This window comes from Ranitomeya imitator, chromosome 2 (assembly GCF_032444005.1).
Source record: "Ranitomeya imitator isolate aRanImi1 chromosome 2, aRanImi1.pri, whole genome shotgun sequence".
Classification (NCBI taxonomy): Eukaryota; Metazoa; Chordata; class Amphibia; order Anura; family Dendrobatidae; genus Ranitomeya; species Ranitomeya imitator.
Window position 1 is genome coordinate 792178856 of NC_091283.1, and position 12277 is coordinate 792191132.

A 12277-nucleotide genomic window follows, 5' to 3' on the forward strand; every position below is an offset into this window, starting at 1 on the left:
TAGTGACTCACAGATCGCCTGTGAGGACATGAGGGGCCTGGTGTAGGGAGATATGGGGCAGAGCTTCTCTCTCCTGCAGTCGGGGGGTCACAAAGTGTATGAGGGCCACACTGTGTGATCGCACCTCCTCTCTGTGAGAACACGCACATTTCATGTAGATATTGGCATTAGTCTCTTCTCTCCAGATGGGACGGCTCTGTACAGGAGAGCTCAGTCCTGCCCACCTCGCGGTCCTGCCCCTGTCCTCTTCTTCCCTCTCCCTCCCTCCCCGTCCTGCACCTGTCTTCTCCCTCCCTCCCCGTCCTGCACCTGCCCTCTTCCTTTCCTCCACTGTCCTGCACCTGCCCTCTTCTTCTTCCCTGTCCCGCACTTACCCTCTTCTTCCCTTCCCTGTCCCGCACCTGCCCTCTTCTTCCCTGTCCCGCACTTGCCTTCTTCCACCCTGTCCCGCTCCTGCCTTCTTCCACCCTGTCCCGCACCTGCCCTCTTCTTCCCTGTCCCGCACCTGCCTTCTTCCCTGTCCCGCACCTGCCTTCTTCCCTGTCCCGCACCAGCCTTCTTCCCTGTCCCACACCTGCCTTCTTCCCTGTCCCGCACCTCCCTTCTTCCCTGTCCCGCACCTGCCTTCTTCCCTGTCCCGCACCTGCCTTCTTCCCTGTCCCGCATCTGCCTTCTTCCCTGTCCCGCATCTGCCTTCTTCCCTGTCCCGCATCTGCCTTCTTCCCTGTCCCGCATCTGCCTTCTTCCCTGTCCCGCATCTGCCTTCTTCCCTGTCCCGCTCCTGCCTTCTTCTTCCCTGTCCCGCACCTGCCTTCTTCTTCCCTGTCCCGCACCTGCCAGTTCTTCCCTGTCCCGCTCCTGCCTTCTTCTTCCCTGTCCCGCTCCTGCCTTCTTCTTCCCTGTCCCGCACCTGCCTTCTTCTTCCCTGTCCCGCACCTGCCTTCTTCCACCCTGTCCCACACCTGCCTTCTTCCACCCTGTCCCGCACCTGCCTTCTTCCCTGTCCCGCACCTGCCTTCTTCCCTGTCCCGCATCTGCCTTCTTCCCTGTCCCGCACCTGCCTTCTTCCCTGTCCCGCATCTGCCTTCTTCCCTGTCCCGCACCTGCCCTCTTCTTCCCTGTCCCGCACCTGCCCTCTTCTTCCCTGTCCCGCACCTGCCTTCTTCTTTCCTGTCCCGCATCTGCCTTCTTCCCTGTCCCGCATCTGCCTTCTTCCCTGTCCCGCATCTGCCTTCTTCCCTGTCCCGCACCTGCCTTCTTCCCTGTCCCGCATCTGCCTTCTTCCCTGTCCCGCACCTGCCCTCTTCTTCCCTGTCCCGCACCTGCCCTCTTCTTCCCTGTCCCGCACCTGCCCTCTTCTTCCCTGTCCCGCACCTGCCTTCTTCTTCCCTGTCCTGCACCTGCCTTCTTCTTCCCTGTCCCGCATCTGCCTGTTTCCCTGTCCCCCATCTGCCCTCTTCCTTCCCTGTCCCGCACCTGCCCTCTTTCTCCCTCCCCTGTCCCGCGCCTGCCAGTTCTTCCCTGTCCCGCACCTGCCTTCTTCTTCCCTGTCCCGCATCTGCCTTCTTCCCTGTCCCGCATCTGCCTTCTTCCCTGTCCCGCATCTGCCTTCTTCCCTGTCCCGCACCTGCCCTCTTCTTCCCTGTCCCGCACCTGCCTTCTTCTTCCCTGTCCCGCATCTGCCTTCTTCCCTGTCCCGCATCTGCCTTCTTCCCTGTCCCGCACCTGCCTTCTTCCCTGTCCCGCACCTGCCTTCTTCCCTGTCCCGCATCTGCCTTCTTCCCTGTCCCGCATCTGCCTTCTTCCCTGTCCCGCATCTGCCTTCTTCCCTGTCCCGCACCTGCCAGTTCTTCCCTGTCCCGCACCTGCCTTCTTCTTCCCTGTCCCGCATCTGCCTTCTTCCCTGTCCCGCATCTGCCTTCTTCCCTGTCCCGCATCTGCCTTCTTCCCTGTCCCGCATCTGCCTTCTTCCCTGTCCCGCACCTGCCCTCTTCTTCCCTGTCCCGCACCTGCCTTCTTCTTCCCTGTCCCGCATCTGCCTTCTTCCCTGTCCCGCATCTGCCTTCTTCCCTGTCCCGCATCTGCCTTCTTCCCTGTCCCGCATCTGCCTTCTTCCCTGTCCCGCATCTGCCTTCTTCCCTGTCCCGCTCCTGCCTTCTTCTTCCCTGTCCCGCACCTGCCTTCTTCTTCCCTGTCCCGCACCTGCCAGTTCTTCCCTGTCCCGCTCCTGCCTTCTTCTTCCCTGTCCCGCTCCTGCCTTCTTCTTCCCTGTCCCGCACCTGCCTTCTTCTTCCCTGTCCCGCACCTGCCTTCTTCTTCCCTGTCCCGCACCTGCCTTCTTCTTCCCTGTCCTGCACCTGCCTTCTTCTTCCCTGTCCCGCATCTGCCTGCTTCCCTGTCCCCCATCTGCCCTCTTCCTTCCCTGTCCCGCGCCTGCCTTCTTCCCTGTCCCGCACCTGCCTTCTTCTTCCCTGTCCCGCACCTGCCAGTTCTTCCCTGTCCCGCACCTGCCTTCTTCTTCCCTGTCCCGCATCTGCCTTCTTCCCTGTCCCGCATCTGCCTTCTTCCCTGTCCCGCATCTGCCTTCTTCCCTGTCCCGCATCTGCCTTCTTCCCTGTCCCGCACCTGCCCTCTTCTTCCCTGTCCCGCACCTGCCTTCTTCTTCCCTGTCCCGCATCTGCCTTCTTCCCTGTCCCGCATCTGCCTTCTTCCCTGTCCCGCACCTGCCTTCTTCCCTGTCCCGCACCTGCCTTCTTCCCTGTCCCGCACCTGCCTTCTTCCCTGTCCCGCACCTGCCTTCTTCCCTGTCCCGCACCTGCCTTCTTCCCTGTCCCGCATCTGCCTTCTTCCCTGTCCCGCATCTGCCTTCTTCCCTGTCCCGCATCTGCCTTCTTCCCTGTCCCGCATCTGCCTTCTTCCCTGTCCCGCATCTGCCTTCTTCCCTGTCCCGCACCTGCCTTCTTCCCTGTCCCGCACCTGCCTTCTTCCCTGTCCCGCACCTGCCTTCTTCTTCCCTGTCCCGCACCTGCCTTCTTCTTCCCTGTCCCGCACCTGCCCTCTTCCTTCTTCCCTGTCCCGCAACTGCCTTCTTCTTCCCTGTCCCGCACCTGCCTTCTTCTTCCCTGTCCCGCACCTGCCTTCTTCTTCCCTGTCCCGCACCTGCCTTCTTCTTCCCTGTCCCGCATCTGCCTGCTTCCCTGTCCCCCATCTGCCCTCTTCCTTCCCTGTCCCGCACCTGCCCTCTTTCTCCCTCCCCTGTCCCGCGCCTGCCTTCTTCCCTGTCCCGCACCTGCCTTCTTCTTCCCTGTCCCGCACCTGCCAGTTCTTCCCTGTCCCGCACCTGCCTTCTTCTTCCCTGTCCCGCTCCTGCCTTCTTCTTCCCTGTCCCGCACCTGCCTTCTTCTTCCCTGTCCCGCACCTGCCAGTTCTTCCCTGTCCCGCACCTGCCTTCTTCTTCCCTGTCCCGCTCCTGCCTTCTTCTTCCCTGTCCCGCACCTGCCTTCTTCTTCCCTGTCCCGCACCTGCCTTCTTCCTCCCTCCCCTATCCCGCACCTTCCCAATCCCCCTCTGCTACTACTGATTTTTCTGCAGATACTTATGGGTTTGTTGTAGGAAGTGTCTGCAGCAAGACCATAATGTGTGAATTTACCATAAGAGAACATCAACTCAGGACTGAAGATCCCCTGAATACAAGTTATTGCAAGTCTGTAGCAAACTGTGCATTTGGATTTTGCTAATTATTTCTGTTAGGGTATGTTCACACGTTGCAGATTTAACCCTGCAGATACACAGCAGTTTTCCATGCAGTGTACAGTACCATGTAAACCTATGGAAAACAAAAAACACTGTGCACATGCTGCCAAAAATTCAGTGTAGAAACGCAGCGGTTTATTTTCCGCGGCATGTCAATTCTTTGTGCGGATTTGCAGCATTTCTGCACCCATTGACTATACATTGAGTAAGGTAAATGCGCACATCAAAAAACGCAAGACAATCCGCACATCTGCGTTTTCTACCAAGAGATGCAAAAATCCACAGACCAATCCGTAACGTGTGCACATAGCCTCAGACTTCCCATCTCTGAAAATCTGCAACAGAAATTTGCCTGCAGTGAACTTTAAACACCACTCTAGAGTTTTTTTTTTTTTTAGTTTTTTTTTATTTATTGCAGTTCTGGAGTGGTGCCACCAATGTAAGGTCCCTACCCCTAGTTTTATACTTATCAGCTGCCGTCTTCTTCTATTATCAGCGCCGCTCCAATCGGTCACCATCAGGTTGTGACCTGACGGATTGCTCCAGCATTTGCTGTAATTCTATGACAGCCAGAAGAAGTTTAAGTCCCCCCCCCCCCAAACCCACCATATTTTTCAACCTTTTGACCCTTTTTTTAATCACTACAAGGTTTTCAAATCCTTGTTGAATGAGAAAGCTTAAAAAAAACCTCACTGTTTGATATAAGTGGATTTTTAAATTGAAATGAATTGGAAAATAATTCAAAGTGGATTTTAAGTGGTTTTGATGTGGATTTTGGAGAGGATCTGCTTCTCCATAAACCCAGTGTGAACGTATATAGGGTCCTCCCCAGAAAACACCATGGAAATTGCTTGAAAAACACTTTTATCCATTTCGATTGTAAAATCATTTTGCTGTTCATGTCTTCAGTCTTTAGAGCATTTTTTTTCCGCATCAGGTTTTGAAAAATGTCGTCTGGTGGCAAAAAAAATAAAAAATCACTTATGTGAAGGAACTCCTGATGGAAAGTGCTCAAAATTAGAATGTAAGAAATGATTCCGGATAACATTTCTGAGCTACAGTCCGACCAAAGCACTGTTCACCTATTTTGCATTCTCCTCTACATAGAGGATGCGGAATCCAACGAGTTCAAAATTCTGTATAAAACCCTATTGTCTGCATGCTCTTTGTTTCATTGAAGCCATTTGGTAAATTCAAAAATTCATTTTTTTCTCATTAATGTACACTCTGCACCCAATCTTGACTGAAAAAAAAAACATATGTAGAAATTTTTGGAAATTGTTAAAAAAAGAAACTGAAATATCACGAGGTCATAAGTATTCAGACCCTTTGCTCAGTATTGAGTAGAAGCCCCTTTTGAGCTAGTACAGCCATGAGTCTTCTTGGGAATGATGCAACAAGTTTTTTACACCTGGATTTGGGGATCCTCTGCCATTCTTCCTTGCAGATCCTCTCCAGTTCCGTCAGGTTGGATGGTCGTTGGTGGTCAGCCATTTTCAGGTCTCTCCAGAGATGCTCAGTTGGGTTGAGGTCAGGGCTCTGGCTGGGCCCGTCAGGAATGGTCACAGAGTTGTTCTGAAGCCACTCCTTTGTTATTTTAGCTGTGTGCTTAGGGTCATTGTCTTATTGGAAGATGAACCTTCGGCCAAGTCTGAGGTCCAGAGCACTCTGGAAGATGTTTTCATCCAGGATATCTCTGTACTTGGCCGCATTCATGTTTCCTCCAATGGCAACCAGTTGTCCTGTCCCTCCAACTGAAAAACACCCTTATAGCATGATGCTGCCACCACCATGTTTCACTGTTGCGCACACCCCGACGCGCGTTTCGGAACAAAATTCCCTAACGAAGGAATTTTGTCCCGAAACGCGCGTCGGGGTGTTCGCGTCATTAGGACCTGGTGGCTACCTAAGGTACAGATCTCCATTATTAAGTTTGGTACTATGCACAATGCATTTTGAGTACTACACCGAGGTTTGGCTGCTTACTTTGTGACACTTGCACTTTGGTTTTTGGTAAGGATTTTTTTCTCTTCTTCCGTTTTTATACCAATGAATGAGATTCACTATTTGAACTACTGTTTTTATTAAGTTTTTATTAAGTATTTTCACCTCAATTGTGGAGATTTATAATATCCTTATTGGGGGGGCCATTCATTTCCATCCTATGGGTCCACCATTCACTAAATTTGTTTTTAATGTTATTATTTTTTATATGACGTCTGTATAAAGTGTCCTGATACGTGCACACGATTCATTTTAAGTTTACCTGTTGCTATTAAATAAAGATATATATCTTGAAATATATTATCTTGTCCGGACTTTAATGGTTTTATCGAGAGTTCTGGAGGTTGGTTTCTCGCTGAAATAATGCAGCAAAGATGCAACGTATGCACACAGCCTAAGGGTAAGTTCACACTAGGTGATTTTCTTCTGCAGCTGATCTCTTGTCAGGAAGGAAAAACAGCATGCTTTTCTTGCGTCTTTGCTGCATTTTTTTGAGCGGTTTTGGCATGCTAGATTTGTCTCGTGCATGCTGATCAAGTTTAGTGTTGGGGAAAAAAAACTCCTATTCTCCAGAATCAGGTTTTGGCACAGAAAGCGCAGCAAGACCTGATATCTGTGTTTTTGCACCACCCATTCATTTTAATGGGTGAAAAATCGCTGAAAGAAGTGGCGTACTCCATTGTGCAAAAAACCATGCAAAGCACAAAATACTGATGAGAAAAAGGCAAGGTGTGTGCATGAGATTTCTGAAATCTCATAGGTTTTGCGGGTGCTGTAAATTCAGCTGAAAATTAGCATTAAAAAACTGCAAAAACGCTTAGTGTGAACCCCTATCTATACCCATAAGAACCTGTGTGATGGGATCTGTGTGCTCCTCTCAGTCTAGTTATATAGATTGATTGTGTCGCTCTTGTTTTCAGAAAGCAGGAACATGACAGCGTAAAGGTAGCGTGAATGGCAGTAATAGGGAAGGAATATTTGCTCCAACTTGTCATATTTTCTCTCCATTTCAGCACTCAGATAATGAGCAAAAAATGACAAGAAGGCTCCTAGAATCTCATATGAAAGCCTCGCCATGCAGCGAAAATGATCTCGGCTGGTTCGGCTTCTTCATGCCTGGATTGCTTTAGTAATACGCACCGTTTGTAATGTGGTTAGATGTTTCACTGTGTGAATCCAATATACTGTATTTCCTGCCATTTTTGGTTTGTCGCCATAAAGGGCGCTGGACCTGTCGTTTCTTAATGTGTAATTTTCTTTAATATATTTTTGTAGGAGTAAAACTTTCTTCCAAAGTGAGATTGTGGTAAAAACGATCATCCTATTTATTATTTAATGATGGAATATTACTTTTTGCTGCACAGTTAAACGTTTGATGCGTTGATGTTTCCGACTCCAGAAAGTCTATGAGGAATAACAGGACATCCGGCCATGATGTGACTTGTATCTTGTATTTTTTATGCAGTCTTATCTTCTGCAGGTTCTTCTTGCTTCACTCTTCATCCAGTATTTTCCCCTTCCGATTCATAGACTTCTATAGGCGGCAAGTGTAATCTTATCCCTCGATGAAGACAGAGTTGAGCAAAAGAAAAGAAATGACAAGTTGGGAGCGAGGTGTTTGACTCTAAGGCCGGGGTGATACTTGCGAGAAACTCGTGCATCAATACCCGACACTGGCACCGGCACTCTGGACCGGAGCTTTAAGCTGCATAGAAATACATGCAGCCGCACACCTCGGTCCCAAGTACCAGCGGCAGTGCCGGGTATTGAGATGAGAGACTCGACGAGTTTCTCGCATTGCACTCTCAAGTGGGACCCCGGCCTAAGGCGTCTTTTAGACACTGGCACAAGCCGCTTCAGGACATCAGTGGCGATCATTTTCCTCAGGCGGCTTTGCTGGTGGCTTTGGCGATGTTCTTGTGGCAGCTCTGCCTCCTGCATCTTTGACTCTTCCAAGCGGAAGTCGCCTGAAGAATGGGCATGTCGCTGTTAAAATAAGTGACATAAGACAGAACATGTGCAGATCGATGTCGCTCTAACATTGCTGTGCACTATATTCATTTTATGAGGGTCGTCTTCTGTGTGTGCACATACCTTAAGGTTTGTCAAAGTTCCTAGTCTTACGTTTTCAAAATAATACTATAGTAAGGGGTCGTGAAAAAGGTTTTGCTGTCTTGCAGTTTACTATTACTGCATATTGTTAAAGCACCACTCCAGCTTTATGTTTTTGTTTTTTTTTGTTAGCGCTGGAGAGACGCTTTATTTGTAAGTTCCCTGCCCCGGTCACATAGTCATCCTCCAACGTCTACACCGCTCGTTGGCACTGCTCAGGTCCCACGGTGCCATCGTTTGAGAGCAGCTTCTGACTGGCTGGATGTTACATCACAAGCTCTCAATGCAAGTATATGAGAGCCAGAACGTGCCTCTCATAGACTCGCATTGATTAGTGACCTCTGCGCAACTCCATAAAACACTGAAGCTGAAGGCAGGTCACTTTTCGTACTTAACGACCAAGCCAATTTTTACAATTCTGTTCACTGTCACTTTATGAGGTTATAATTCTGGAACGCTTCAACATATCCGACTGATTCTGAGATTGTTTTTTTCGTGACATATTGTACTTCATGTCAGTGGTAACATTTCTTCGATATAACTTGCGTTTATGAAAAAAATGAAAATTTGGCAAAAAATTTGAAAATTGTAAAATTTTCCAACTTTTAAGTTTTGTACCGTTAATTCAGAGTGACGTCACATAAAATAGTTAATAAATAATATTTCCCACATGTCTACTTTACATCAGCACAATTTTGGAAACATTAATTTTTTTGTTAGGACGTTATAAGGGTTAAAAGTTGACCAGCGATTTTTCTCATTTTTCCAACAAAATTTACAAAACCATTTTCTAGTTCACCACCTGACAGCACCATTGGAGGACGTCCTTCTTACCCTCAGTGCGACAGGAACAACAAGCGGTTAAAAGGACTCTCCCCACTCCACCTACCAGTGTTTTTTCCTGTCCCACTGTGGATAGGAACGGCAAGCTTCTCCTCCGATGGTGCTGTACAGATGGTGGAGATCGGGGGGGCCCAGCCTTTCCCTTCCCCACCGCGAATATCTGCTGATGATACCTGCCATGGGGGGGTCCCTCAGCCTCCCCAGTGTAACGCTGCTCATGGAGTCGGGTCCGCTTCCTCCGGTACAGGGGGCTCTCGGTTCGGGTGCCTGTCTGCTGGGGGTGAGTGTTGCGGCCGCTTCCAGCACAGTGGCCGCTTCCATCAGCGGCGGCGTCCGCTCTCATCAGCGGCGGCAGCCTCCATGAGCAGCGCGTCCGTTTCCAGGTACAGCGGCTGGGTCACTTCCAGCCGCGACGGCCACGTCACTTCCGGCCACGACGAGCGCCGGAGTACGGGATGCCAGCAGCAGCGCTGGCCTTAGGAGAGGCCTTTGAGGCACGGTCACCACATAGAAGCGGTCTGGAGGGCAGGATCAACCATGTAAAAAGCATATATAAACAGGGTATGGGGGTTTATATGCCGCCGGCCATCCTGATAAGGAGCACCCGGCTAAGGTATCTCCATAATGGAAGAGACAGCCAGACCTGAAGGGCTAGACCAATCTCAGGAGCACGTGAGTTAGCTAATCAAAGCCACACCACAATGCGTCCTGCCCATTCAAATATTCCTTTATTACTAGGATCTCTATTTTAGGTAGAACCTTCCATCCCTGCACATGAAAAGAAAGAAACCGGGAAAAGTAAATGCCCCATTTGTACAGCTAAATTTCCGGAGAACTGGCGAAAGCCACTCTGCAAATCCTGCACATCTAAAATCGTTGGAGAAGAACAGACTTCTTTATTGACGAATATGAGAGCAATGATACGTCAGGAGGTTCAGGCGTCCATCTCGAGCCTAAATCTTTCCCAGACGAGCCAGGCAGAATGGAAAACCTTGCGGAAAAGACCGAGGGAGTCCAGCCCTTCTGAGGAAGAAGATTCGGAAAATTCGGATCAAGAAGGGAAAGAAGAACCATTAGGAAGAGGAAAGAGATATCTCTTCTCGGCGGTAGATACGGAAGAACTCCTACATGCAGTACGTAACACTATGCAGTTACAGGACACTCCAGAGGAGACCTCAATTCAAGATGAAATGTTTGGCGGTTTGCATGCTCAAGTCACAAATGTATTTCCAGTTAACAATCATATCCGTTCCATGATATTAGAAGAATGGCAGGAAGCGGAGAAAAGACTAGTGGTACCTAGAGACTTCAGACTCCGTTTACCTTATAATCCGGAGGATATTAAAGTTTGGGATGAAGTTCCCAAGATAGATGTGCCATTAGTGAAGTGGCGAAAAAGACGGCAATCCCGTTTGAAGACTCCTCCGCTTTAAAGGATCCAATGGATCGCAAAGCAGATAGACTGCTCAGGAGAGCTTGGGAATCCTCGGCAGCTATAATACGGGCCAATGTAGCGGCAACCTCGGTAGCCCGGTCCATTCATTTATGGATGGACGATTTGGAAGAACATCTCAAAGCCAAGACCTCCAGAGATGTTATTCTCAAATCCCTTCCGTTGCTAAAACTCGCTACAGGTTTTATGGTGGACGCTTCAGCGGAATCTATACGATTCGCCGCCAGAAGCGAGTCTTTGTCCAATGCGGCCAGAAGAGCTATCTGGCTAAAGACTTGGTCTCGGGATATCCAATCAAAAAATAAGCTTTGTGGAATCCCATTTTCAGGGAGTAAAGTGTTTGGGCCTATTCTAGATGATATATTAGAAAAAGGTTCAGACAAGAAGAAAGGGTTCCCTGAAGATAATACGAAAAAGTACCAGCCCTTTGGTAGAACCCGACCTAGTCAGAAGACAGACTACAGGGGTAAAGGGAAGTCCGGGAGGTGGGCTTAACCCAAGGGTGGAAAAGGTAGAGACTCCATCTTCCCCGGTACAGGTACAGGAAAGCCAAGTAAATGACATCAGTGTGGAAGGTCGGTTACAAAAATTTCTAGGGGGTTGGCAGAAAATATCCAAAAATCCATGGATTCTGCAGGTGATTGCTCAGGGATACAAATTAGAGTTCTCCAGCCTTCCCCCAGAAAGGTTCATAGTAACCAGATCCTGTTCCCTCTCAAACTCCCCTATGTGGACAGACATCCAAGAGTTGTTAAAAATAAAGGCAGTAGTCCCAGTACCCATCTCAGAGAGAGGCAAGGGCCATTATTCACACCTGTTCTCAATAAAAAAAAACATCGGAAGAATCCCGAACGATTATAAATCTAAAACCCCTGAACAGGTAGATCAGGTGCAAAAGATTCAGGATGGAATCTATAAGGTCCACAATACCTCTCATAGACAAAGACATGATGTGCTCCTTGGATCTAGAAAGTGCATAATACCATGTTCCAATACACGCTGCCTACCAGAAGTTCCTGAGATTGGCCTTGACGAACAAAGGACTAATGTATCACGTCCAGTTCACGTGTCTCCCCTTCGGCCTAGCTTCAGCGCCGAGGATATTTACCAAACTAATGTCAGAGGTAGTAGCCTACCTAAGAAACCACGATATTGCCATAGTACCATATCTGGACAACTTTTTGATAATGGCGAGATCAGAGAAACTTCTCAAAATAGACTGCAATTTCACACTCTCCATTCTACAGGATCTGGGGTGGATTGTGAATTGGGAAAAATCATGCCTAGTCCCAAATTCCAGAATGAAATTATTGGGGGTCATATTAGATTCCAACGCCAGAACATCTTTTTTGCCAGAAGAGAGGCAAAGGACGTTAATCAGGAGCGTACACACCAGTTCAGAAAAAGCACTTCCTCCATAAGGGAAGCAATGAGGATTCTAGGCTTAATGACGGCATGCATTCCCTGTGTGAAGTGGAGCCAATTCCACTCGCGGGGGTTACATAAAGAGATCTTGAGATCTTGGAACAGGAGACAGGATTCTCTGGAGAAGAAGATAATTATCTCCCCTTCAGGAAATAAATCTCTAACCTGGTGGACCACACAGGAAAATCTGAAGGTGGGAGTTCCATGGGTCCTCTATCCCTGTGTCACCGTTACCACAGACGCCAGTCAGTTCGGATGGGGCGGACACATAGGAAGGACATACTACCAAGGGGAGTAGAGTCCAGAGATGTCCACAAAGTCATCAAATTTCAGGGAGCTGTATGCAATCTGGAAGGTGCTATACCAGGCCCGGTCACAAGTCAAAGACTGACACGTAAGGATACTGTCCGACAATGTGACAGCAGTGAAATTCCTAAGACACCAGTAAGGCCCAAGACATCCACCTCTACAGCACCAAGCAGACCTGATCTTCAGATGGGCAGAGAAATCAGTCAGATCCATTTCGGCAGTTCACCTGGAAGGGGCCAAGAATCGGGTGGCAGATTTTTTGAGCAGAACACCAGTAGATCCCAGAGAGTGGGAATTAAATCCAGAGGTATTCAGCAGTCTGTGCCAACAGTGGGGAGCACCTCAAGTGGATCTTTTTTGCCACCAGGTCAAATGCAA

General features: G+C 49.1%; 1 protein-coding gene across 7 annotated transcripts in view; it reads left to right on the forward strand.

The window, feature by feature from the left end:
* The window catches only part of WDR11 (WD repeat domain 11), a 113743-nt gene that overhangs the window by 302 nt on the left and 101164 nt on the right, over positions 1-12277 (forward strand). The window lies entirely within an intron of this gene.